Source organism: Macrobrachium rosenbergii, chromosome 45, assembly GCF_040412425.1.
Source record: "Macrobrachium rosenbergii isolate ZJJX-2024 chromosome 45, ASM4041242v1, whole genome shotgun sequence".
Lineage (NCBI taxonomy): Eukaryota > Metazoa > Arthropoda > Malacostraca > Decapoda > Palaemonidae > Macrobrachium > Macrobrachium rosenbergii.
The window spans coordinates 19,876,026-19,902,706 of record NC_089785.1 but is presented as its reverse complement, the minus strand read 5'-3'; the positions used below and the strand labels follow the sequence as shown (position 1 = coordinate 19,902,706).

The 26,681-nt window shown below is 35.2% G+C and overlaps 1 protein-coding gene across 4 annotated transcripts in view; it reads left to right on the top strand.

Annotated features, from left to right (window-relative positions):
* Nucleotides 1-26,681, top strand: part of Hk (Hyperkinetic) — a 489,203-nt gene that overhangs the window by 147,466 nt on the left and 315,056 nt on the right. For all 4 annotated transcript variants that reach the window (XR_010850478.1, XR_010850481.1, XR_010850477.1 and 1 more), the window contains exon 3: nucleotides 14,121-14,205. The gene's annotated coding sequence lies outside the window, so the exon portion shown is untranslated. The remainder of the gene's footprint in view (nucleotides 1-14,120; nucleotides 14,206-26,681) is intronic.

The following is a 26,681-nucleotide window of genomic DNA, read 5'->3' as shown; positions in this document are numbered from 1 at the left end:
TTTGTGTGTAAATGAAACTTTCAGTTACATAGCATTGATTATTATTTTTACAGTTACAAATTTATAATAAGATTTAATGAGATAATTGGTAATTTATATATATATATATATATATATATATATATATATATATATATATATATATATATATATATATATAGGATGGGTTTGTGAAGCTTGATGGTGACATTTATCTGGCTCCCCCAGGTCGTACGTGGGTGGGGGAAAGGTGGCTTGGGCTTGACATTATGCAGTAGTGCAATGACCTATCCCAAGGTTTTTCTGCTTAAAATAGCGACCTATAGAACTTGACTACAATGAAATTAGTAGCAGTAATAATCTTGTCTTTATTATAAGTATTATGTAGTAATTCTGGTGCTATTATTATCACAGATAAAATGTATTTTTATATATTCCAATTTCTTGTAATTAACCCTTAAAAAAACCTGACATATATTTTTAATAATATTCATAGCAAAGGTTTCGGATTAACTAAGATAGCTATCTCATTTATATCTTGAAAAGGACGAAGATAAACAGAGAGTCTGTTTCTTAATATCTTGAGTCTCCGCCAGAAATCTCATCATGATATTAATTTTAGGCATGGCGGCGTTTTCTCCTCTATTTTAATCATTGTAGTTTGTGCGAGAGATTGTTGAATGTTTTAATTTCATTTTATTTTGCTTCGAAAAAGATTAATGTCTGAGAAAATACTATTAATGTGAGCTTTGACATTTGAGATATATTCGGTGAAGGGATTATTATTATTATTATTATTATTATTATTATTATTATTATTATTATTATTATTATTAATGTTTAGAAATTCACGTGGATATTGAATGCATTGAGAGCAAGTTATCGGATTTTTTTTATTTCTTGCAAATTGTGTGCATGTGTGTGTGTGTGTGCTCGCAAATTGTGTGAGTGTGGTTGTGTCCTCGTAAGTTGTGTGTTTTTGAGTAATTGTAAATTGTGTGTATGTTTGTGTATGTATGTGTGTATTTTCAAATTGTGTACACATGTTTGTACGTGTTTGCGTACTTGTAAATTATGTACATGTGCATGAGTGTATGTGTTTCGAAATTGTGTGCTTGTATGTATGTGTACTTGCAAATTGTATGCATGCATTTGTGTGTTTGTGTAATTGCAAATTGTATGCGTGTGTTAGTGTGTATGTGTACTTGCAAATTGTATGCATGCATTTGTGTGTTTGTGTAATTGCAAATTATATGCGTGTGTTTGTGTGTGTGTGCAAGCGTACATGTGTGTTTGTGCACACGAGAAAGCCATTGATAAGATATGAAAACAGCGTCGGTCGCCAAACCCTCTTCGTCCGTATGCAGCAGATGCCCACACGATATGGGCGGGGCCTGATGACGTCATAATGACACCGCCGCCGTCTAGAGAATCTCGTCTGATTTATATACTGAGCGGTTTCGCCGAGTCGGTTTCTCTTCTGCAAAACATTTCGTTTTTGTTTTTTGTTTTGTTTGTTTTTTGTTTTTGATTTTTTTTTATATTTTTTTAGATGTTTATATTATCTGGGAATTTATTCGATTTTTTTTTATTAGTTGCGTAATTATTTAGTTATTACGTGATTAGATTTATTTGAAGTAGGTCTTGGCTGTAGAAGAATTCTCGTATATATATATTTACATATATATATGTGTGTGTATGTATGTATGTATATATATATACGTATATATAAGCTCATATATATGTATATATACATGTGTGTATGTATGTATACATATATACACAAAAATACACACACACGTATAAATATATTCTGTATATATCTATATATATATATATATATATATATATATATATATATATATATATATATATAGAGAGAGAGATATTTAGAGAGAGAGAGAGAGAGAGAGAGAGAGAGAGAGAGAGTGTGTGTACGTGTGCGTGTGCGTGTGTATGTGCCTGAGATCGGTACCTTCTACCATTAGCCTCCACGGGGTAACCCTCCTCCAAAAGTACTCCTAAAATGTCAAACCTTCAGTGGATATAACATATTGCTATATCATGTAATGAATCTCTCTCTCTCTCTCTCTCTCTCTCATATGTAAACCCTTTTTCTCTGTTATGGAATGAGCGTTTTGATTAAAATGATTGGTATCACAAATTTAAAGCTCTCTCTCTCTCTCTCTCTCTCTCTCTCTCTCTCTCAAAAATGTTCATTAGTATATAATATGTAAACCTTTTTCCTCATTCTCATTTAATCAGTGTTTAAAATTATTTGCTAGTACAAATTGAAAAACTCTCTCTCTCTCTCTCTCTCTCTCTCTCTCTCTCTCTCTCTCTCTCTCTCTCATGTAAACCCTTTTATCTCTTTTATGGAATGAGAGTTTGAAAATGATTGGTACTACAGATTTAAAATCTCTCTCTCTCTCTCTCTCTCTCTCTCTCTCTCTCTCTCTCTCTCTCTCTCTCTCTCTCTCTCTCTCTCTCTCATGGAAACCCTTTTATCTCTTTTATGGAATGAGAATTTGAAAATGATTGGTACTACAGATTTAAACTCTCTCTCTCTCTCTCTCTCTCTCTCTCTCTCTCTCTCTCTCTCTCTCTCTCTCTCTCTCTCTCTCTGATTCTCTCATGGAAACCTTTTATTTATCTCTTTTTATGGAATGAGAGTTTGAAAATGATTGGTACTACAGATTTAAAAATCTCTCTCTCTCTCTCTCTCTCTCTCTCTCTCTCTCTCTCTCTCTCTCTCTCTCTCTCATGTAAACCCTTTTATCTCTTTTATGGAATGAGAGTTTGAAAATGATTGGTACTACAGATTTAAAATATTTCTCTCTCTCTCTCTCTCTCTCTCTCTCTCTCTCTCTCTCTCTCTCTCTCTCTCTCTCTCTCTCATGTAAACCCTTTTCTCTCTTTTATGGAATGAGAATTTGAAAATGATTGGTACTTCAGATTTAAACTCTCTCTCTCTCTCTCTCTCTCTCTCTCTCTCTCTCTCTCTCTCTCTCTCTCTCTCTCTCTCTCTCTAAAATGATTTATCTCTCTCTTACAGATTTCTCGTATTCAAGATTGCGAATCCCAGCTCGAAAAGTTTAATTGAGATACAGAGGGGTAAGAAAAATCCTTCTGTGTATCTCAACTTCCCCCAAACTTGAAGTTGATCTCGCTTTGGGAAGACCATCCATTTTTTGAGACCAATCTCATAGCCCCTCTCTAGCCCGGGCTGGAAGAAGTAGAGAAATTGCAAAGGGTCGTGTCTCAGAGAAATAAAAGTTATGAGAATTGGGAGGACTGAGGCAGGAAGTGATGTCCAAAGCTTGGTAGCGAGGGAGGTGAAATAGGCTAGGAATCACGAGGGTAAATTTTGAGAAGGCGTGGCTTGACTGGTGTTCTTAGGTTGGTCTGAAAGCGATTCATCTTTCAGTTGACTTTTAGGGAAAGCTCGGTGAAAGTTTTGGTTTGATCAGTTAAAGTGTTTCAAGTTTTTCATTTTTTTGTTCGAAAGGTTAAAAAAATAAAGGGGAAAAAAATTTTTTTTCGAAAGAAAAAATAGAAAATTTTTTTCGGGAGGTTAAAAAACTATAAGTTTTTTTCCGAAACGTTAAAATGATAAGAGAAAAAAGCTTTTTTCGAAATGTTAAAAAAATAAAAGAAAATTTTTTTCGAGAGGTTAAAGAAAAAGAAAATTTTTTTTTCAAAAGGTTAAGAAAATAAAAAAAAAAATTCGAGAGGTTAAAAAAATAAGAGAAAAATTTTTTCGAAAGGTTAAAAAAATAAAATAAAAATTTTTTTTCGAAATATTAAAAGAATAAAAGAAAATTTTTTTCGAAAGATTTAAAAAAAACAAGAGAGAAAAAATAATTTTTATGTTTAAAAAGACAGACTTAAAATGGAAATGAATTCAGTCGTGCGCAAAGGTAAACTGAATATCAAATTATAAAATGAATATCAATTTATGATGATGCAAAACTCCCCGTAATTTGCATTCAGAAATTGTTTTAAGAAAACCCTCCTTGATTTCTGTTTTAAAAAATGCACGATAGCAATCAGAATTAAGCATTTCAATAATTGAATATTTTAGGCGATTATGTCATTTTGTTTGATAATTTTGATAACTGTCATTCAGCGTCCTTATGTTCCCAAGTGTATCTATTTGTGATTAATAGTTTCAGTTCTTTATTTTATTCTGTTGTGACGCCAGTTTTTAGTAGCCATAAACCAGTCAATCAATTGTTTTATTCTGAGTACATGACAGCTTTCACGAAATCTGACATGCGCCCTCCGCTCGTCTTTTTTTTTTTACGAGAGAGAGAGAGAGAGAGAGAGAGAGAGAGAGAGAGAGAGAGAGAGAGAGAGAGAGAGGTGTGAGTGTCAACAACCTCTGCCGAAAACAAAAGACAATCGCGGTTGAATGAACTCATAAACACGCGCATGCGCCGTTCGCCCGCGTCGTCTTCCGAGGCGAATATCTATTTCTGCGGGAACTGAGCTGAAACGACAGTTTGGTTCGGCGACGTTCATTATTGTCGCTGCTTTCTAGCGACAACATAGGAATTCTCTGCTAGAACGAGCGAACTTCAAAGGGACAAGGATGAGAGAGAGAGAGAGAGAGAGAGAGAGAGAGAGAGAGAGAGTCTGTGCTCTCGTTAGCTTTGCACTTTCCCTGAATATCAACATATATGTATATGTATGTATGTATATATATATATATATATATATATATATATATATATATATATATATATATATATATATATATATATATATATATATACTGTTAATTTTACCAATAGATTTATTACGGAAGTAATAATACAAAATTTGTTAATAATATAATAATAATAATAATAATAATAATAATAATATATGCTGAAATGGAGCTAAATTATGTAGAACTTAATAAAACTTAATATCGGATTAGTGGTTTTCATCCAAAGAGACTCTTGGCTTGGGTGAACATTTATATTCTTGGTGCGGATGACGCGTTGAGAATACATTCTCTCATTTTTAATGAGTTTATTTTGTTAATTGTCAGGAATAAATTGATGATAATGTTAAGGGTGGTTATGTTTATGTTGGTTTTATGTAGGGTTTGTCCATATGTTCTTTATGTGCTTATGAACGCGTATGCAGGTACATGTTTTGTCTACATAAAATATTGCTCACGTAACGTACATGCGAGTTTATAGTAATGAAAGGAATAGCTGTGTTAGACGTACGTAAAATAACTGCATACGTGAACAACCGTTCTTAATATTTTCCTTAATTTATTCCTAACAATTCACACAGTAAACTCCATAAACTTGCGAGAATTTATTCTAGACACGTCAGCCTCGACAAGAATATAAATGCCCGGCTGAGCCAAGGGTCTTTTATTAAGAAGAAAGACACTTAATAGGATAATATGTTCTACAATAGCCCCATTTTAATATAGATTATTCCCTTCTTATATATGTGTGTATATATGTAATTGTAATAGCCACAATGCCTGCTTAACCTTTTCGAATTCTTCGCCCCCCCCTTTTTTTTTGGATACGCTTGTCAGAACAAAGCCCTAAGATCCAAGCGCAAGAAATATGAAGAAATTCTGATGTCCGGTTGCGGGAAACGAACCCGGGTCCCCAAATCAGAACGAGGTACCATTATATATATATATATATATATATATATATATATATATATATATATATATATATATGGAATTTTTTATCACACCGTGATTTATATACAATCATGAAGCTACAAATGTCGCTTAATATCAAATTCACGCTACCTCGGGAATATCTCCGACGGAGAATTGTCGCCGAAGGGGAATTTATATAAGTGATAAATGAATTGGTACCGTCGGGACACGAACCCTTGACACGAAACCTATCCAGCGACTCCAGAGACGCTACCCATTGAGCTATCAAGAGAGGTAGCTTCATGATTTTATATATATATTTTATATATATATATATATATATATATATATATATATATATATATATATATATATATATATATATATATATATATATATATATATATATAATTCATATTACAACTATCCCAGCCAAAGCCACCTTACTACATACTACACCAGTGTGTCTTTTGAATTTAGCACCTCGTGTTTTGGCAGCGTGCGACAGCCCCTGAATATTTACAAGATGGTGTCTTCCTCAGTAAAGCGGACTGCCCCGCGTCTAGAGCAGCCGAGAGAGCCGTGCTTTTGGCGAAAGCACTCCCGAGCATGCAGTGCTCTCTCGGATAAGCATTTGGGTCCGTGCCACGGTGCTGAGAAGCTTGCGAATGACGGACGGTTTTTGTGGATGTTTTTTTTTTTAGTTTTCTTCTGGTTAAAAGGGAAAGCGGGGGAAAATTGAGAATTCTGGAGTTTGCCACTAAAGCGAGAGGCACTTAATACATATATATATTGTCTTATAGTTGTGGGAATTTAGAAGAATAGAATCCCAGAGTTTGCCTGTAGAATGAAATAAATGGTCGCAAAATATTAAAGATGAAAGGTTTCTAGAATCCAGGAAAAGAGGAGAGGGGTTAGAATTCCAAAGTCAATGGAGGTACTGGTGGTCTGCACTGAGTATGCGACGCTGATGTTAATAGGGTTTTAGTATTTTGTTGCTTTTCCAATGAATATTTGGTGTTTCTCTATTGGGTATGCGGTGTTGATCTCATTAAGGTTTGGTTCCTCCAAAAAGTATGTGGTGTTGTTTCTCCATTGAGTATGTGGTGTTGATCTTCACCGAGTATGTAATACTGATCTCTTTAGGGTTTTGGTGTTGCGTTGTTGCTCTAATGAGCATGTGGTGTTGATCTTCACTGAGTAATGCGATGCTGATCTCAGGGTTTTGGTGTTGTGTTGTTTCTCCAGTGAGTATGTTGTGTTGTTTCTCCAATGAGGATATGATATTGCTTCTCCAGCGAGTAGATGGTATAGTTCTCATTAGATTTTTGGTGTTGTGTTGTTTTTCCAATGTGGTGTTGATTTTCACAGAGTATGTGATGCTGATCTCAATAGGGTTTTTGGTGTTGTATTGTTTCTCCAGTATTATCTGGTGTTGTTTCCCCGTAGAGTATATATCGTTGCTTCTCCTGTGAGTATGTTGTATTGTTTATCCAGTGGGTATGTGGTGTTGTTTCTCCACCGAATGTTCGGTGTTGTTTCTTCAATGAGTAAGCGGTGTTGTTTCTCCAGTGAGCATGTGGTGTTATTTCTGCAATAAGTATATGGTGTTGTTTCTTCAAAGAGTATGTGGTGTTGTTTCTCCAGTATGTGGTGTTGTTTATGCAACGAGTATGTGGCGTTGTTTCTGCAATGAGGATGTGGCGTTTCTCCAATGAGTAAGTGGTGTCGTTTCTTCAAAGACTATGCGGTGTTGTTTCTCCAGTGAGTATGTGGTGTTGTTTCTCCAAAGAGTAACTGGTGTGTTGTTTCTCCAACGAGTATGTGATGTTGTTTCTCCAATGAGTATGTGGTGTCCCCCACCCTCAAAGAATATGAGATGTATTAATTCCCACGGAGTAGTTTTGTCTCTGAATATATTCCCGTAAACGTGATGTTGAAATAGTTCAATTCGTCCGGACTTAATTAAAAAAAAAAGGGGGGCGGGGGCGTCCCACAACTGATGGAGACAGATACCCGAATTCTTCTTCTCCGTTGATTGCAGGTGCGGGCTTGTAGATTACCTATAGTTAGGTGAACTTTGTAATTTACGCAGTGAGAAAAAAAAAAGAAAGCTGTATTTTCCGCCGGGTTCAATTAGAGTGGAAAAATAAAAGGCGTTGCTGGTAGTTTTAAGAGCGTCATAAATTTCGCTTTATCTCTCTCTCTCTCTCTCTCTCTCTCTCTCTCTCTCTCTCTCTCTCTCTCTCTTACTTTTTATTCTCTCTGACTCTGTCTCTCTCTCTAGGTTTTTATTTATTCTCTCTCTCTCTCTCTCTCTCTCTCTCTCTCTCTCTCTCTCTCTCTCTCTCTCTCTCTCTCTTAGGTTTCCATTTTTATTTCTCTGGCTTTTTATTTATCCTCTCTCTTTCTCTGGCTTTTTATTTATTCTCTCTCTCTCTCTCTCTCTCTCTCTCTCTCTCTCTCTCTCTCTCTCTCTCTCTCTGAGTAAAACAAGTCAAAATATGAGCAGATGAAGACGTTAAACGCAGCTTCCGCGAAGCCCCGAGAGAGAGAGAGAGAGAGAGAGAGAGAGAGAGAGAGAGAGAGAGAGAGAGAGAGGTTGTAAACTCAAGAGCGCGAAGGAATAAAGATATATAAAGTTGTCCTGTAGGGAAGACGCAAAGGTATAAAGTTTCATAGCGTATAGGAGACAACCTTACTGTAAGTATGTGAGAGCGTATAAGGTGGAGGTTATAATAAAATTTTTATCGCCTGTATAAAGAGGTATTAACGTTGACATTTGCTCTGTCTGTATTTGAAATTTATGGATGGTCGAGATTTTGTGGATGTTGAACATACACACATACAGTACATATATATATATATATACATATATATGTATACACACATATATAAATATATATACACATATATTGACCTGTGCAGCAGTATAGTAAGCTGTGGTTAGTCGACTGTGGTTGGTTGTAGCCTGGTCAAGGAAGAGTGTGGGGCGTGCAACCTCATCCTAACAAGATTTTCATAGAACCAGAATGGTAACAGCCTCTGGATCTACTCCTATTAAATGGAAAAGAACTTTAAATTTTTAAAACCAGGGTTATACTATTAAATAAATTGCCCATGTATTAAAATAAATAAATAAATATTTGTCCCAGTTCTACGTCTTGTACCATGCAAAAATAAATATAAATAAATAAAAATATAATGAAATTAAAATAAAATAATGGAGATAAAATTCGCGAGAGTGTAGGGCCTTCAAAACGGAGCAAATGGACCGGAACTGTCCCTAATATTTTATTCACTAAGGCGCGTACGGAGGCTGACCGTTCGGAGTGAAGATAAGAGTAAGACGTCCATTACTCTCTTTTTTTTTTACTTTCTTTTTTGCTTTCTTTTTTACTTTTTCTTTTGCTTTCTTTTTTACTTTCTTTTTTTACTTTCTTTTTTACTTTCTCTTTTTACTCTCTTTTTCACTGTCTTTTTACTCGGCTCCTCTTAGAGAAAGTCCTCACTCACTCACTCGTCTAATTGCTCTTATAAAGTTTATGTGCGGCTGTAAAGGAATATTTACAGGGTATGCGCGTCGAGCTGAAACTCTCTCTCTCTCTCTCTCTCTCTCTCTCTCTCTCTCTCTCTCTCTCTTAAATTTATTAGTCTTTATTATTTGCATGGAAACCGAAAATATCATGGAACTAAAATTACTTTCCAGGAAAATTTTTCAACAGCATCGATAATTTTTCTATTCAATTTCTTTCTGTATAATTTCTCTCCTTTCTCCCAGATTAAGACTGGAAGATGCAAAATATACCGGAAGATTTTATTCCTTAACTCACACTGAGGGACCAAGGATATGTCATAAGGTCTCTCTCTCTCTTTATTATATTTCTCTTTCTTTTCTCTCTCTCTCTATAATTTCTCTCTTTCTCCCAATTCTATATTTTATTCCTTAACCCATTGGTTACAACACTACTTTTCTCTCTCTCTTTTTCCATTATATATATATATATATATTATTATATATATATATATATATATATATATATATATATATATATATATATATGCATATATATCCTTTTTTTTTTTTATTTTTCATAATTATTTTTGGAAGCTTATTACCCTGACGTACTGCCCGTCCGTGGTTGTAACCCTGTACAGTCAACTGACCACCAGTTACCCAGTTGCCCATAACGCTGCATCCCCACCCAAGTCACGAACCCAGGTGATCTGACCTGAGAGGCGATTTGTATCTGAAAATTTCACAGGTGAGAGAAATGAATTGCCTTGTAAAAGGTGAACATCTCGCAATGATGCGTTCGTGTTTTTATATTTCTGTGCCTCTGGGATTATGAAAGTTTTTAAAAGAATTTTTCAAAGTTTTTCAAAAAGTTTTTGAGATTGTTTGTTCTCTTTGCGCAGCAAATGAGTTTTGGGCTCCTTTGTCGCTGCTGGTTAAGAAAATTGCAAAAAGTAGTCTGCAAATTACTGTTTTTTTTCTTCAAACGGTTTGTTTATGCTGCGTTCGTATCGCTGCCTCATGGATTCGACTGTTTGTTTTTATGGTATTGGTTTTGAGTGCTCTCGGGCCTCTTTTTAACCCATGACTCTTTAGCCAGGCCTGTTAAAGTGTGGCTACAGGTTTCAGTAAACCTTCTTAAACTCAATGAAATTGAGTTGTTGATCGTGCTTTCAAACCTTTTCATTTGACCGGGCTTTGCTTTGCAATATTTTAGAATATATTTTAGAATTTTTATTACTACTTTAAAAATCTCTCTCCATTTGATCTATTCACGGTTTTTTTTTTTTGAGTTACCAATAAATAAACCAAAAACTTCTTACTCTTGACAGAAGGAAAACACGAAGTTGCGATTGAAAAGTTTCTCTGGGGAAGTATATCACAGATTGTGTTTATTTTGAATTGAAATTTTCCCGGGCTTTTTCTAATGCAACAGATTCTGAATATTACCCTTTTTTTATTCATGTTTCTGTTTATATTTCCGGTATGGTCTTTCTTCATTCTCGATTGGCAATAAAGAATTGTTTCTGGTTCTATTTTTTGAGTGAAAGTTTATCTGGCGTTCCACTTCGTATGGTTGTGGATTCCTTGAAGACTGTCCGCTAGAGTCAGTTCATGGTCTAATTGAAGCGCAGTAATGCAGATGATGCTACTCTTGTTCAAGTTACTCACTGCCCCATTGATGATACACGATCTGATAACCTTCAGAGATATCTATAACAAAACTTAGTCTTGGTGTAGCCTGTGAATATCGTCCATTGGGCTTCCTAGATTGAGAGAGAGAGAGAGAGAGAGAGAGAGAGAGAGAGAGAGAGAGAGAGAATCATCGTCGTTTAAATCAGATCTTTTGTTCCACCATTGTTAGAATATCATTATCCTGACAGGGAAGTCTTCCCGTTTTCCAGAAATTGGTGTATTAAAAAGTTTCACCATTGCCTACGTAGTGCCTACCATTAGAGAATTAGTGCATTCTGCTTTCTTTCGTAAAGTACCACCCTTTAAATTCTGCTGAGGTGTCTCGTTGTTAAATTGCTCTGCGCCAGAAATAGAACACCCTTCGTGGTAGACTTTCTTTCAATGTTATTTTTATTTCGTTATTTCTTATCAAATTTTATATATCTTGGTTCTGTGGTTATTTCCGCTTATAGTCTTATTATTCCTTGTGATGTTCTGTAGCAAATCAATGACTTTTTTATTTTTGTAATTAGGTTAATTGAGAGTGATAATTCGGCTTTTGGTAATAAAGCTATTTTTGTTTAAGTGCAATGATGCCATACTTTTAAAATTCGACAGTTTATCTCTCTCTCTCTCTCTCTCTCTCTCTCTCTCTCTCTCTCTCTCTCTCTCTCTCTCTCTCTCTGTATATATATATATATATATATATATATATATATATATATATATATATATATATATATATATATATTTACATCTTATTTCTTCAGAAGAGTTTCTCTTTTAGCGGATAAAATTGTTTTTAAATACAAAACCTGTTGATTTTGCGTATTTCACTTCTGTGTCTCTTTTTGAAAGATATTTTAAGACTTACACTTCGTGTATAAAATTCATCAAGAACTTTTTATGTTTGATTCCATTTCAACAATTATTTCGTTACTTTTGAATTAAAGCCAAGATACAATTGTTGAGATTTACATTCGTATTAATAAAAAACTTCTCTATATTACTTCTCATATCAACCACCAGGTCAGTATATATATCTGCTCGTAAAAATATTATTTATTATAATTGCCATTCATGTCAGCAATCAGTTCATTGTATTTAGATTCATGTCAGTGAACAATTCATATTTTTGCATTCATATCACCAAGCAATTCAGTGCATTGGTTTTGTGTTAACAAGCAGTTCAATATCTTTGCTTTCGTGTCAGCTACGGGGTAAGTGTATTTACATTCCTGTCAACAAGCGTTTCAGTAGATTTGCATTCATGTTATCAAGCAGTTCAGTGTATTTTCAAACGTGACAACAAGCACTTTCTTACATTCATGTCACCAAGCAGTTTGCGCTTCCAACTCAGGAAACATCATGATGTTTTCTGTTTCTTTACCTAGTTTCTGTATATTTATGTATTCATATTGCACGGCATATTGATGTACATTCTACAGAAAAAATGTCAGACTACGAGCTTTCACATAGCAATGATCCTTCTCCACAAAAGTTGCATTCCCATCTCTCCCAAAATTAATCACTGGTTGCCAGTGACAAGGCCCATCATTGGTAAAACACCCACTCATTAAAAATATTTGGGAAATCCTGGTAACTAATTCACAGACGAAGAAAAAACTCCGTAGGGGGCTAGTGCCGTCACTGCACCTCATGCGGCGCACATTAGGCATTACTTAAGGTTCTAGCTGCAACCCCTTTTATTCCTTTTACTGTACCTCCCTTAATATTCTCTTTCTTCCATCTTCCTTTCCACCCTCTCCTAACAACTGATTCTTAGTGCAACTGCTTTGAGGTTTTCCTCCTGTTACACCTTTCAAACCTTTTACTGTCAGTCCTCTCAGCACTGAATGACCTCTTAGGTCCCAGTGCTTAGTCTTTGGCCTAAATTCTATATCCAATTCAATTCAGCTCAATAAAAACAACTCAAGGCAAAGAGATAAATAAATGTGGACAAGTAAGTCGTTTAATTCAGACAAACGAGAGAAAATGGCTCTTTATTGTTTACCAGAGGAGAAAAACAAGTCTGTTTGTATCAGTTTAGCTTGTCTGAGCGAAGGTTTTTTTTTTTTATATGAATTCCGTTTGATTTTTATCTGAGAGTGAAAATTTAATGTTATTCGATAAAATAATCAATTTAATTTATACCCTACTGTTTTTCTTTTACAAATATTGTAGTTCTGTAGCCTACAATTCTTTTTTAATTTTATTTTTAATCTTTGTATGACTATCATTATACCCTCGAAAACTTAACCCCCCCCCTCCCATAAGTGTGTTACTTACCCCCTCATAGGTGTGTTGTTGATTGACGTATGGTAAGACTCAAATATATTATAATGTGATTCCATGTTGGGTGTGCTGATATATTTTTCCTTCGGTAATTTTTCCTTCCATTCAAGATTTGTTAAGTCTGCGTGAAATTTAGCATAGTTTCCCCACCTGTCCCAAATACGATCCCATTTTCTGTCATGCAATTTATCTTGGTCTCCCTTCGTTCCCAGAAGATCATCCCGTTTTCTTTAACGGTGTTTACATTAGACAGCGAATCTTCCCCCCAATAATTAGGTATTAAAATATATTTTTTTCACTGAATAATGTAGAATGGAAGATCTCCGTTCACTAACCACTCATTCATTTACTTGGTCTGTTACCCACCCACTTCTCCTAACTTATATAACACTTATATATTTATTATATATTTATGAATTAATTATGATTATACATATCTTCAATATTTATTGTCCTGCTTATTTAATTTGTCACTATTTCAGGTGGTGAATAAATGGTAACAATCTCAATTATTGATTGGTATAGAACTTCATGTTATTTTTTTTTTAATTTGTAGAAGTAGATCAGTGTTTGCATGCTGTTTACGATGTCTCAAGTAGATTTTTTTGATAAGGTAGATTTTTTCATGTATATTACAATGTATATTTCAATGTATATTTCAATGTTTATTCCATTAAATGTTTTCACATAATTGAAGTGTATGTGTTTGTATGTATAGTATATATAATATATATATGTATATGTATATTTGTTACTTATATATACACATATATATGTTATATATTATATTTATGCATACGTATATTTGTATATATATATATATATATGCATATGTATATATATATATACATATTTACCTACATACAAAGCACTGAGTACACTTATACATACATACATAAATATACGTATACGTACACATGTATACGCTCGCGTATATTCGTCAGTATGTATGTATGTACATATGTAAACATTTAGAGAGTATATAAACCAAAAACACTGTGTCTGCATAATGTATTCTCCGCCTCCCAGCAACGTCAGGCTGAGTCATCCGGACATGCGAAAACTCCTGTCCAACCCCTCGGAGAAAGATTCCTACAAACACCCAGTGTAAGTTGTTTATGAGTGATCCTCTCTCTCTCTCTCTCTCTCTCTCTCTCTCTCTCTCTCTCTCTCTCTCTCTCTTTCACACTTTTTTTTTTTTTGTCCTTGAAATGTCCTTCCTTGAGTTCCTGTTTTCTTGTGCTGTGCTTCCTGTTCCTCTCTCTCTCTCTCTCTCTCTCTCTCTCTCTCTCTCTCTCTCTCTCTCTCTCTCTCTCTTTTCTCACTTTTTTTTTTTTGTCCTTGAAATGTTCCTGTTCCATGTCCTGCCATTCCTTGTGCTGTGCTTCCAGTTCCTCTCTCTCTCTCTCTCTCTCTCTCTCTCTCTCTCTCTCTCTCTCTCTCTCTCTCTCTCTCTCACTTTTTGGTCCTTGCAATATTCCCATTATCTTTTCATAGAGTTCCTATTCTTTGTCTCGCCATTCCTTGTGGTGTGCTTCCAGTTCCTCTCTCTCTCTCTCTCTCTCTCTCTCTCTCTCTCCCCAACTGAGACTTCTTATGCAAGTCCTCTCACACGTTTTCCCAATATTATCCTTCGTTATTCATTAGCTTCTTTGTTTTTATCCTCCGCAAGTGCTCTTTGGAACCTCTGGCTCTCCGTGGCTCCTTTTGGCTCACCCTACGCGGCTCCTACTCCTGCCTCTTCCTCCTCCTCCTGATTATTCTCTTCCTTATGCCTCCCCTCCTTCCTTCCTTCCTTCCTTCCTTACTTGTTCCTCTCCGGCTTTTTCTGCTCCTCGAATGTGCTTGCTGACCAAAGCACTTATTTTTTGGCATCCAGTTTCACCTTTGTCTTTGATATTCTCTCTCTCTCTCTCTCTCTCTCTCTCTCTCTCTCTCTCTCTCTCTCTCTTCTCTTCTTCTCTTCTTCTTCTTCTTCTTCTTCTTCTTTCTCCTCCTCCTCCTCCTCCTCCTCCTCCTCCTCCTCCTCCTCCTCCTCCACCACCTTCTTCTTATCCTCCTTCTCCTCTTTATTCTCCTCCTCCTCCTTCTTATTCTCCTCCTCCTCCTCTTCCTTCTTCTTCGGCTCTTCCTCCTCCTCCTCCTCCTCCTCCCCCTTCCTCCTCCCCCTCTCCTCCTCCTCCTCCTTCTTCTTCAGCTCCTCCTCCTCCTCCTCCTCCTCCTTCCTTCTTCTTCTTCTTCTTCTTCTTCTTCTTCTTCTTCTTCTTCTTCTTGTTCTCGTGTGTCACCCTTGAGGATCAGCTTCAAGCATGGACATGGGATGAATCCTCCAAGGGTGAGACTCTCCGCCAAGGGCAGCCATATTTGTTTTGTGTTGATGTTGAAGGAGCTACGCTATATTATTAACTTTACTGCCTGACGATGCTAAAACCAACATGGCGTCTGTTCGTCTTTTTTTTTTTTTTTTTTTGTCGCTTCCATTTTGTTTTCTTTTTAACTCCTTTTAAAAGGCTTTCCGACTAACTGGGTCGTGTTTCGCTTTCTTGAGATGCTGTGAGTTTATTTGAGGATTGATTGATTGATTGACACTTCATTCGTGACGTTTTGCTGTGTCATTAACGGTAATGTTTAGTTCTTAAGACTTATTAACACTTCTTGATATGTCGCCTCTCTTGGTGTCAGGAAGAGCAAAATTTAGTTATTAAGACTCAGGTACCAAGAATTAGTGAGTTAATTGTGTCATTAACAGTTAAATTTAGTTTTAAGATTAATTAACGCTAGTCTGTGGTGCTTCATTGTCTCATTAACATCGGCATTTAATTATAAGGGCGTCATTAACTGGCATGTGACTTTCATTTGTGTTGTTAAGAGTGAAATTTGATCGTTAGAACTGAGCACTAATTGGCAACCCTAGTGCGTTCATTAACCATTAAATCGTTAAGGGTAATTAACACTCATTGGTAACTTTTCCCACTGATGAAGAAATTTAATTGTTACAACAGGCATCTTATGTTAATTCATTTACATATTTTGTATATTAATTAATCAAATATGGGGAATTGTGACTTTAGAGTTTTATCAATGATGAATTTCCATTTAAAGATTATTTTCATAATTTATTGAATTACTTCACAAAAGAACATCTTATTTAGAAGTTCTGTTTCCTCATAAACTCATTTTTTTCACTGACGGAAATTAATGGAAATTTTAATTCGTTGAAAAATGCCATTGCAAATTTATTCCGTCCCGTAAACAAAAATATATATTTTTTTAAACCGTTTATTTTGCTCGGTCAGAATTTTCACTTTATTTAATTATTTAATTCCTGGGAAATTCGTTTTCCCTATAATTTTAAATTTAAGGAAAGTAGATTTTATAAAATTCAGGAGAATTCATTTGAAAAGTTCGGAGTCGAATTGTAATAGACATTAGTTGATGGTGCTGAATTGAGGTATCTCTTAGCGTGTTTAGAACCGTATGTTTAGACTGGCCAGAAGCTGTGTTTAGAGGAGCTACTACATGTTTGTATATGGTTAAACGCTGTGTTTAGAGCTGTAAAATAAAAAGCTGTGTTTAGATGTGCTACTAGATGTTCTTGGTGTGGCTAATTGCTGTGTTGAGAGCTTTCAGAAACTGTGTGTTTAGGTTGGCAAAAAAGCTGTTCGTAGGTGCTGTAAATCTTGTAAAGACTAAACGCAAGGTTAGGATCAGCCAAATGCCATGTGTAGGTGCGCTCAAAGCTATATATTTATGTAGGCGTTATTGTGTAGAGGACCCACAATTCTCAGACAGACTGACGGCTGTGTTCTACAGGGGCTTGATAGATTTTGTGTAGAAAAAAATGCTTTGTTTAGTAAAGGAAAAAAAAGAAAGGTATTTTTATGGAGGGTCCAAAGTTACACGCAGACCCAATTGAAACTGTCGTAGGATTACAGAAATTGTTCAGAACGAGAAAAGGTGATTTTTAAAGGCAAAAACTGAATTTTTCCAGGTGTTAAGGGGATTGTGTTTAGAAGGGCAGATAATGATGTTTAATATATGATAGGGTTAGGTTTGGGAGACACAAATTCTTTTTGTGAAAAGATGTAAAAGATATGCTTAGTGGAACCAGAGGCTGTTTTTCGATCAACTAAATAAAACATGTTCAGAGTTAACAAAACTGTTTTATACAAGCTAAAATTTTCGTTTTAGAGCTAACTGAATTTGTGTTGAAATGGGGGAAAGATTTGCCTAGATTTAACAGTGTTTTAGATCACCTAAAAGATCTATGAAAGGTCTTCGAACATTGAGTTTATTAAAGTCAAGAGATGCTTAGGTGTGCTAAAACCGACGCTTAAGAATTTTATAGCTGTGCTTAGACGGGTTCTAAACTATGTCCGGAGAATGTAAAATGTTTAGAAAGGCGAAACATTATGCTGCGAAACTACCGAACCAATGCTTGTAGGAATTAAAAACGCTTCGACGCTCCTAAATCTATGCTTTGAGGGGCTTAGTAAAAACCATGCTTAGAGTATTATAAATTCACGTTTAGACGGAATAAAAAACCATGTTTAGAGCAGCTTAGAGACGTTGCTAGAAAGACTTAGATGCTGTGTTTAGAGGTCTCAATGGTACGCCAGACAGAAGACACATTGCTGGAGTGGCTAGTATACAGTACTTGCTTTTGTTTGGTCTTGTTGTCTTTAAAAGCTTCACAAAGCTTTAAAAAGAGAGTTTTTTGTGGAAATGTTGACTTGCAAAGCTGAACAAGAACAGTGTGCCCGTTGTCTTTGTCCGCAAGTGCACTGAAATAACAAGGAAAGCATAGACGGTTGTCTATTGCCTTGTATTTGCTTGAATTGTTTACCTTTTTTTTTTTGTTTTGTTTCACATCTTCTTGTTCTTTCATGTATCATGTTCCATTTTCACGATTTTTTTTTATCAAGTGACTTTATTATGTATATGCTTCAATTCAAGTTTCATAATGGGATTTGAGCTGTGTATTATAAGATAGTGAGTCCCTTGAGTATGTTTATAGGTAGGTATTTATATGTTGTGATATTTCAGCATTTGTCATTTTCTGGTCAAATTTTTCTTTATTTCTGCCGGGCTTCCTCCTTTGTGTTGTTGATAACCAGAGACAGGTATATATCATTTTATACATTTATAAACTCTCAAGACTTTCACTATTTCACTGTGTCATAGTTAAAAGTTAAAGCCAGGCGTGATAATAAATTGTGCAAGTTTGCAGTTGAGAATAATTGCAAGAGGAATTTTGCTCCTCATGACCACTACGAAAAATTGTTTGTCAGAATCTTCAGAGGAGTTGTTTCTTGTGACCTCTACAAAAATCTTCAGAGGAGTTGTTACTTGTGACCTTTACAAAAATCTTCAGAGGAGTTGTTACTTGTGACCTCTACAAAAATCTTCAGAGGAGTTGTTACTTGTGACCTCTACAAAAATCTTCAGAGGCGTTGTTACTTGTGACCTCTACAAAAATCTTCAGAGGAGTTGTTACTTATGACCTCTACAAAAATCTTCAGAGGGGTTGTTACTTGTGACCTCTACAAAAATCTTCAGAGGAGTTGTTACTTGTGACCTCTACAAAAATCTTCAGAGTTGTTACCCATGACCTCTACAAAAATCTTCAGAGGAGTTGTTTCTTGTGAACTTTACAAAAATCTTCAGAGGAGTTGTTACTTGTGACCTTTACAAAAATCTTCAGAGGAGTTGTTACTTGTGACCTCTACAAAAATCTTCAGAGGAGTTGTTACTTGTGACCTCTACAAAATCTTCAGAGGAGTTGTTACTTGTGACCTCTACAAAAATCTTCAGAGGAGTTGTTACTTGTGACCTCTACAAAAATCTTCAGAGGAGTTGTTACTTGTGACCTCTACAAAAATCTTCAGAGGAATTGTTACTTGTGACCTCTACAAAAATCTTCAGAGGAGTTGTTACTTATGACCTCTACAAAAATCTTCAGAGTAATTGTTACTTATGACCTCTACAAAAATCTTCAGAGTAATTGTTACCTGTGACCTGTACAAAAATCTTCAGAGGAATTGTTACTTGTGACCTGTACAACAATCTTTTGAGGAATTGTTATTTGTGACCTGTACAAAAATCCTGAGAGGAATTGTTACTTGCGACCTCTACAAAAATCTTGAGAGGAGTTGTTACTTGTGACCTCTACAAAAATCATCAGAGGAGTTGTTGCTTGTGACCCCTACAAAAATGTTCAGAGGAATTGTTATGTATTGCCTCTACAAAAATCTTCAGAGGAATTGTTACTTGTGACCTCTATCAAAATCTTCAGAGGAATTTTTACTTGTGTGTTCTGCAAAAGGGTATCTTTCAGAATTTTTATGACCTTTACGAAAAGGACTTTCTCGGGATCTTCAGAGCAATTGCTGATAGAGACCTCAACAGGAAAGTATCTTTCAAAATTTTCAGAGGAATTGTTCCTCATGACCCTTAAGAAAAAAAATTCTCAGAATTTATAGAGGAATTGTTTCTAGTGATCCCTTAAAAAAATAGTTCTTCAGAATCTTCAGAGGAATTGCTCCTTGAGGCCGCAACAGAAAAGTATATTTCAAAATTTTCAGAGGAATTGCACATTGTGAACATGCAAAAAAAGTCTCTCAGATTCTCCAGAGGAATTGTTACTTGTGACACAGATAAAAGCACTCGGCAGAACCAGGGGAATTGCCACCTGTGACCCCTTACAGAAAAACATTTTTCAGAATTTTCATAGGAATTGCTCACCATGACCTTTACAAAAAAAAAGGAGGTTTCTCGGAATCTTCAGAAGACTCGTTATTTGTGACCCTAATAAAATAATCTCAGTTTTCAGAGGAATTACTCATTGTGACCCCTATGAAAAAAAGCTCTCTCAGAATCTTCAGAGGAATTGCTATCTGTAACCCCTACAGAAAAGCTATTTTGAACATTTTCAGAGATATTATTCTTTGTGATTCCTAGGAAAAAATCTCTCAGAATCTTCAGGGGAATCGTTATTGGTGACCCCCCGAAAAAAATGTATTCTTAGAAATTGCAGAGGAATTGCTCATTGAAACCCCCAAAGAAAAAGCCTTTCTCAGCATCTCGAGAGAAATTGCCACTTGTGACCCTTACGAAAAAATACCTCCGAGAATCTTCAGAGGCATTATTACTTGTGATCCCTACAGAAAAATGTTCTTAGGTGTCTTTAGAGGAACTGTTATTCCTGACCACTACAAAAAAATATTTACCAGAATTTTCACAGGAATTGCTCATTGTGACCACTAAAAAAAAAAAGTGTTTCTAGGGATCTTCAGAGGAACTGCGAGAATGTTTCTACTAGAATCGTCATCCAATTTAACCTGATCTCATTCCTGGTGGCTAGGAATTGTGCGTCTGTGGTGGAAGAAAAAATTGTAATCAGTGTCGTATATAAATTTGCATGTTCGATAGGAGTATGGGATCTTGCAAAACCCATCTCTCTTGATTACATCTTCTACAGTACAGATATGGCGCCATCTTCAAATATGTACTGTTTAGAGCCACGTAAATAAAGACCTGGGGTTGAACAGCTGTTAATAACTGTCAGGCACTGTGGATTTAAAGCCACTAGTATTCCAGCAGTTTATGATCATGGAGGTAATATCAGTTCTGCTAAGAACAGGCATCTTTTGGTTACAGATTACCTTCTGGAGTAGATATAAGTTTGCAAACTGCAGTGCAGTGAAGAAACTAACTGGTACAGAAAGGAAAATCATGGAGAAAATGCCAAGGCAATTATAAACAGCAAGGTGACAAAGACAAAAGACAGAGAAAATAAACAGACAACGAGAATAGTATGACTAGTGTAGTTCACTGGCTGCCCTGCCGGCCAGTAAGAACTGTACTTCAGAGGAATAATTTACTTTTGGGTCCACATTATGATAAAAACTCATTTATTTACTTTTGTAATATGTACCCACTTCGAACACAGGGGAGGCTGTTGTACAGATGTCTGAGTTTTGAAATAATTAACTGGATTAGCCCATCTAATTTTGGGTGTGGAACATTCTTGTTTTCATCAATAACTGAGGGAAGTTTCGCTTAGGGGAAAAATGGAAAGTATTAGCCACATAATGATTAATGCTGAAGTTACATCAATTTTTAATAGTGTGTTCTTAATCATACTTGTGTTTCATTTAGACACACACACACACATATATATATATATATATATATATGTGTGTGTGTATATATGTATATATATATATATATATATATATATATATATATATATATATATATATATATATATATATATATATATATATATATATATATATATATATAGTTTCCTTTATGAATGGAAACTCAATGATTCAGATAGTCAGATGGTTAGCATGAAAGTGACTGGGGAAGCAAACAATTACTGTTGATTAATGTGCATTGCACTTGAAAACAGTTTAGGTAGAGTTGCGTGATGGAAATTGAAAGGTGGATTATGGTGTTTGACAGCAGTGGTAAGTTGACAGGAAGTGAACTGCAGTGAAAAAACTTGCTTATTTGCCGTTACAATTGTGATATAGGAAGATGGTAGTGACATGTGGTAAGAAAAGAAGAGGGAGAGATGGCAGGTTGAAGGTAAGTGAAAATTCTTTTGTAATTAAACACTGGCAGAGGTGGGATCAACTTGCTGAGTGTTCAAATTAGGTCAAGAGTGTGCTTGGGAGCCATTTATATAGAGTTGATAAGTCTGCCCTAAAAATTTATATTTTTTGGAATGTTGCCTTTTTTTTTCCTTTCTTGAAAAGATGAGACGAAATTCAATTCGTTTAAGGAAGGCGTTGAGGCAATTGCAGAAGCTTTTGGAAGGCCATATGGGCTACGACATCGATATTGGTCCTCTGGTATAGCGGTTAGTGTCGTGGAATACCACTCAGATTTGGCGGGTTCGCGTCTCTCCCAGGGCGATGAAACATCACTGGCTCTCTATCATGATCAGTTACTATAGGAGTGTCGGGTCTGCAGTGGGAGGTTGAAACCAACATTCTTTGCAAGCTTGAATTTCAAGTCAATGGCCCCTTTGTTGTGATTGTTCCACGTGAATAGGTTTCATCTACTGAAATAATAATAATAAAGTAATAATAATTTGTAACCGGCGAGATCAAGGGAGCAGCTTCCATTAGACGAGAAAGAGGCTTTGAGAAAAGTGCAGAAACTTGGGTGAAAGGGGATAAGTTTAACAAGATTTAAGACTGGAAGTAACTTAGGTCAAAGAGGCCGGGTTTAATCAGACCCAGGTCTGGAGGGAAAGTTCGTGGAATGTAGATACTTGAGTTGGGTAGAGAAGAGAAATGTAAGTAGATTGTAGGCTGCAGTTTATGTTGTGGAGAAAAAAGTCATATATGCATTGGATGTAGGGTTGGAATCGGATAGGAAATCGGTCAGAACTTTAAGAAAGTAAATCAGATTTCATTTCACCAGTAGAAGACGACTCTAGCTTTACGAAAACGAAAAACTCCAAAATATCTTGAATGGTGAGTGACTTAGCTAGATAAGGACCTACATCAGGAAGAAACAAAAGATTGTAGAAGACTTGTTCTTTGTGTCACGACAGTAACTTGATGAGGAATTTTTTTTTTTTTTTTTTAATGTTCTCTATTCTATGGTATTGTTCTTGAGTCTGAAACTCCTTCACTTGTGGTTCTTTTGTGAATGCTCTTGTCATGCATTGATTGAGTGTGCACGTGATATATATATATATATATATATATATATATATATATATATATATATATATATATATATATATATATATATATATATGTACATATATATATATATAATATATATATATATATATACACACACATATATATATATAAATTTCTGACTCACGTCAGGGTCGAACCCAGGTCTTTCAATTTTGAAAGGCAAGGGCGCTTCCCGCTAGGCCATACAATTGAAAGACCTGGGTTCGATCCTGATGTGAGTCAGAAATTTATTTCTGTTCCACACGTGATTGTGTGTTGATTATTTCTATATATATATATATATATATATATATATAATTTATATATATACATATATATATATATATATATATATATATAATATATTTTTATATATATATGTATGTATATATTTACATATATACATATATATATATATATATATATATATATATATATATATGTAATGTATGTATGTATGTATGTATATATATATATATGTGTGTGTATGTATGTATGTATGTATGTACGTATGCCTTTCATATGTCCATACATTCTTGCACATCCGTATCCACTGAGAAGGTAAGTAAGAACTGATCATTGAGACGACAACATCACGAAATATCCTTCCTCTATATTTAGGAAATATCACTTAATAGGTTACCAGTAAACACCTTACTAGTAACTATCCTTACTAGTAACTAGGCCTTTACTAGTAACCTTAGTTACCAGTTACCAGAGATGGTTGGGAGTGTTGCATGTTATTGATTCCGTGGGCTTTGAACGTCGTTGTAGAAGTGACTGAAGAATTTGAATCAATTGCGGTGTTGCATGAGTCTCTCGTCATAAACTGTTTTCACTTACTCCTGTGTGTTAATACACTTATCTTGTGTATTGATGCATTCATATATTAACACACTTGTGTATTGATACATTCATTTATTGACACACTTGTGTATTGACACATTTATGTATCAGTGCACTTACCCTGTTTACTAACATTCATATATTGATATTTATGTTGTGTATTGATGCATTCATATATTAATACACTTACTATGTGTACTGATACATTCATATATTAATACATTTATCCTGTGTATTGATACATTCATATATTGATACACTTATCTTGTGTACTGATATATCCATATATTAATTGCACTCATTCTGTGTATTGATATATCCATATATTAATACACTTATCTTGTCCATTGATACATTCATGTATTAATACACTTATCTTGTGTATTGATACGTTCATTTATTAATACACTTATCCTGTGCATTGATATACTAATACACTTCACACACTTTTTTCTCACGTCAGCGCTCTGTCCTGTATACTTCAAATTCATGATATTTTAGGTCCTCGTCGTTGGAAGCGATTTCCAAAAAAAGGTGAAGCATTATTCGCTGTGTATGAACAAAACCTCCCCCCGCCCTCTTTTTAATGGCGAATATCAGCTGATGACATTCGCGCCAAATTCTCCATATTTTTTTTTTCGCGCCAAATCTGACAAATTTTTTTTTTTCCCCTCGCCAGTCTTTTCCAGGTCTGTCGCCATTTTTAATAACCCTACGCACCTCCGTTTTATTATATAATATGCACCGTAATCCCTAGTCTTAATCTTGCAGCTAATGTTGACTAATCATCCCCATTTCTTGTTCATCTCTAATCTCTAATCTCTAATCACTCGCCTTTAACAAAAAAGAGTTTATCTCTGTACATTTTTTTTAAATTTAAATTTCAAGCCTAAAGCCCTTTTTTTAAATTTAATATATATACTCCCACTACCCGCATGTTAAATTATGTTGAATTATACATTTTTTTCTAAATACTAACATGTTAATCTTTGTGGCTGTGATGATCCCTCGATGATTAATGATGATGATGATGATGATGATGATTGCCTAAAGATTTAACTCCTCACTTACTAACAAAGTACGTCTTTTCTTTTCGCCCTTACTCAGGCCTCCATCCAAGTCTCAGCTTCTGAGGTAAGTCTGGAAATGGTTCTCTGAAAGTCTTCATTTTTTTTCTGTTTCTACTCAGTAGCCGATTGTTATTATTCGTTATCAATATTTTCTAGTCGGTATTCGTGTCAAGTTTTTTTTTGTGTGTTTTCTCTTCAATTAGACGTTTTAGCGTTCTTTTTTTTTTTTTTTTGGTACTTTCTCTTTTTTGTACTTTCTCCTCGTTAGTCGTTGCAATGCTTTCTTGCATTCTCTTCAGTTAGCCGTTTTAGCTTTCATTTTTTATGCTTTCTCCTTTTTCTACTCTCTCCTCAATAGTCGTCGCAATATTTTCCTGCTTTCTCTTCAAGAGTCGTTTGGTTGTGTCAATTTTCCTTTCACTGATCGCCTATTACGTTTATGTATCTGTTTCCAATAGCTCTATCTTACGTCTGATTTTTTTTTCTTCTCATGAACACATCTATCAAGAACTGTACTATTTTAATTGTCAACTTCTCTTTAAATGTCTCTTATATCATATCTGTGATTCGATGAATTGTTTTGGGTCGACTACAATATTGTCAAATTTATCGTTCCCTCGGGCTTTCACCCATCAAGTATTACTGTGATGATCACATGAATATATTAACTACATAATATTTAGGTACCACCTATTTGTCCAGCTGCCTGAGCAGTTATCACAACCTATAAGGTAACTACTTTTCAGTGACCGCAACAGGCAAGAATTCTACCAATATTTGTTCAACTCCCTCTCCTTGCATTCATGTTGGAATTAACAAACAGATAATAAATAAAGTAGTAGCATTTGAGGCTTATTAATCTGTGCATGATTATGATAAGGAAGCGAAGAAATGTGTGGTAGTAGTTATTGAAGGATGGAGAAGGCTTACGGCTTTCACTGTGACCAAGGTGAAAGGACAGGGGGTGCTTGACTAAGGAGTACAAAGAGTGGTTGTGTCTGAAGTTGCTTGGAAACGCGAAGGAAGTTAGAGGTTACCTTCTGTTGTGTCTGGAAGACAAGGGGTGTGGATGAAAGAGTTTATTCGTGTTATTGCAAGGATTGTGAGGTTGAAATTGAGTATGGTAAAGATTACCATAATGAAATATTGTGTCCGTTTGGTAGGAGCTGTCATTTTCTTTTTTTTCTTTGCAATATATATATATATATATATATATATATATATATATATATATATATATATATATATATATATATATATATATATATATTATTATATATATATATTATATGCATATATATACATATATATACAAATTATGAAAATTTTCGATTCCTAATAATATCATAATATATTAATGCCACCTTATACATGACAGATTTAAATAGGTATTCATACACACAAGCATACATTCTTACATACATACATACATTCATACATACATATATATATGTGTGTGTTTATTTACACCGGCCTAATATTTACGCATTATGCTTAGGAGCAAACATTCCTACTGTAGAGAGAGAGAGAGAGAGAGAGAGAGACTGAGAGAGGGGCGGTATGGGGCATGGGGTAGGGGGTAGGGCTCTGTAGGAGAGGGACTCTAAAAATTGCAAGATAGTTTTTCCTTGAAATAGGTAAGGTCTTCGTGTCATAATTAACCAAGATCCGTCGTTTCGAATTCTCATTTCCAAAGGATTCTGTTTTGCTGATGCGCCAACGCGCACATGGCGGTTGGTGCATCTCTCTCTCTCTCTCTCTCTCTCTCTCTCACTTTAGTAAGCTCGACACATTTTCCTCTCTGCAAGGAAGATCACCGTCTCCTTCGCTCTCTAGGGCAACTAGACGCATTTCTCTTTCTATAAGATCAGCTCTCTCTCTCTCTCTCTCTCTCTCTCTCTCTCTCTCTCTCTCTCTCTCTCTCTCTCTCTCTCTCTCTCTCTAGCAACTAGACACATTTCTCT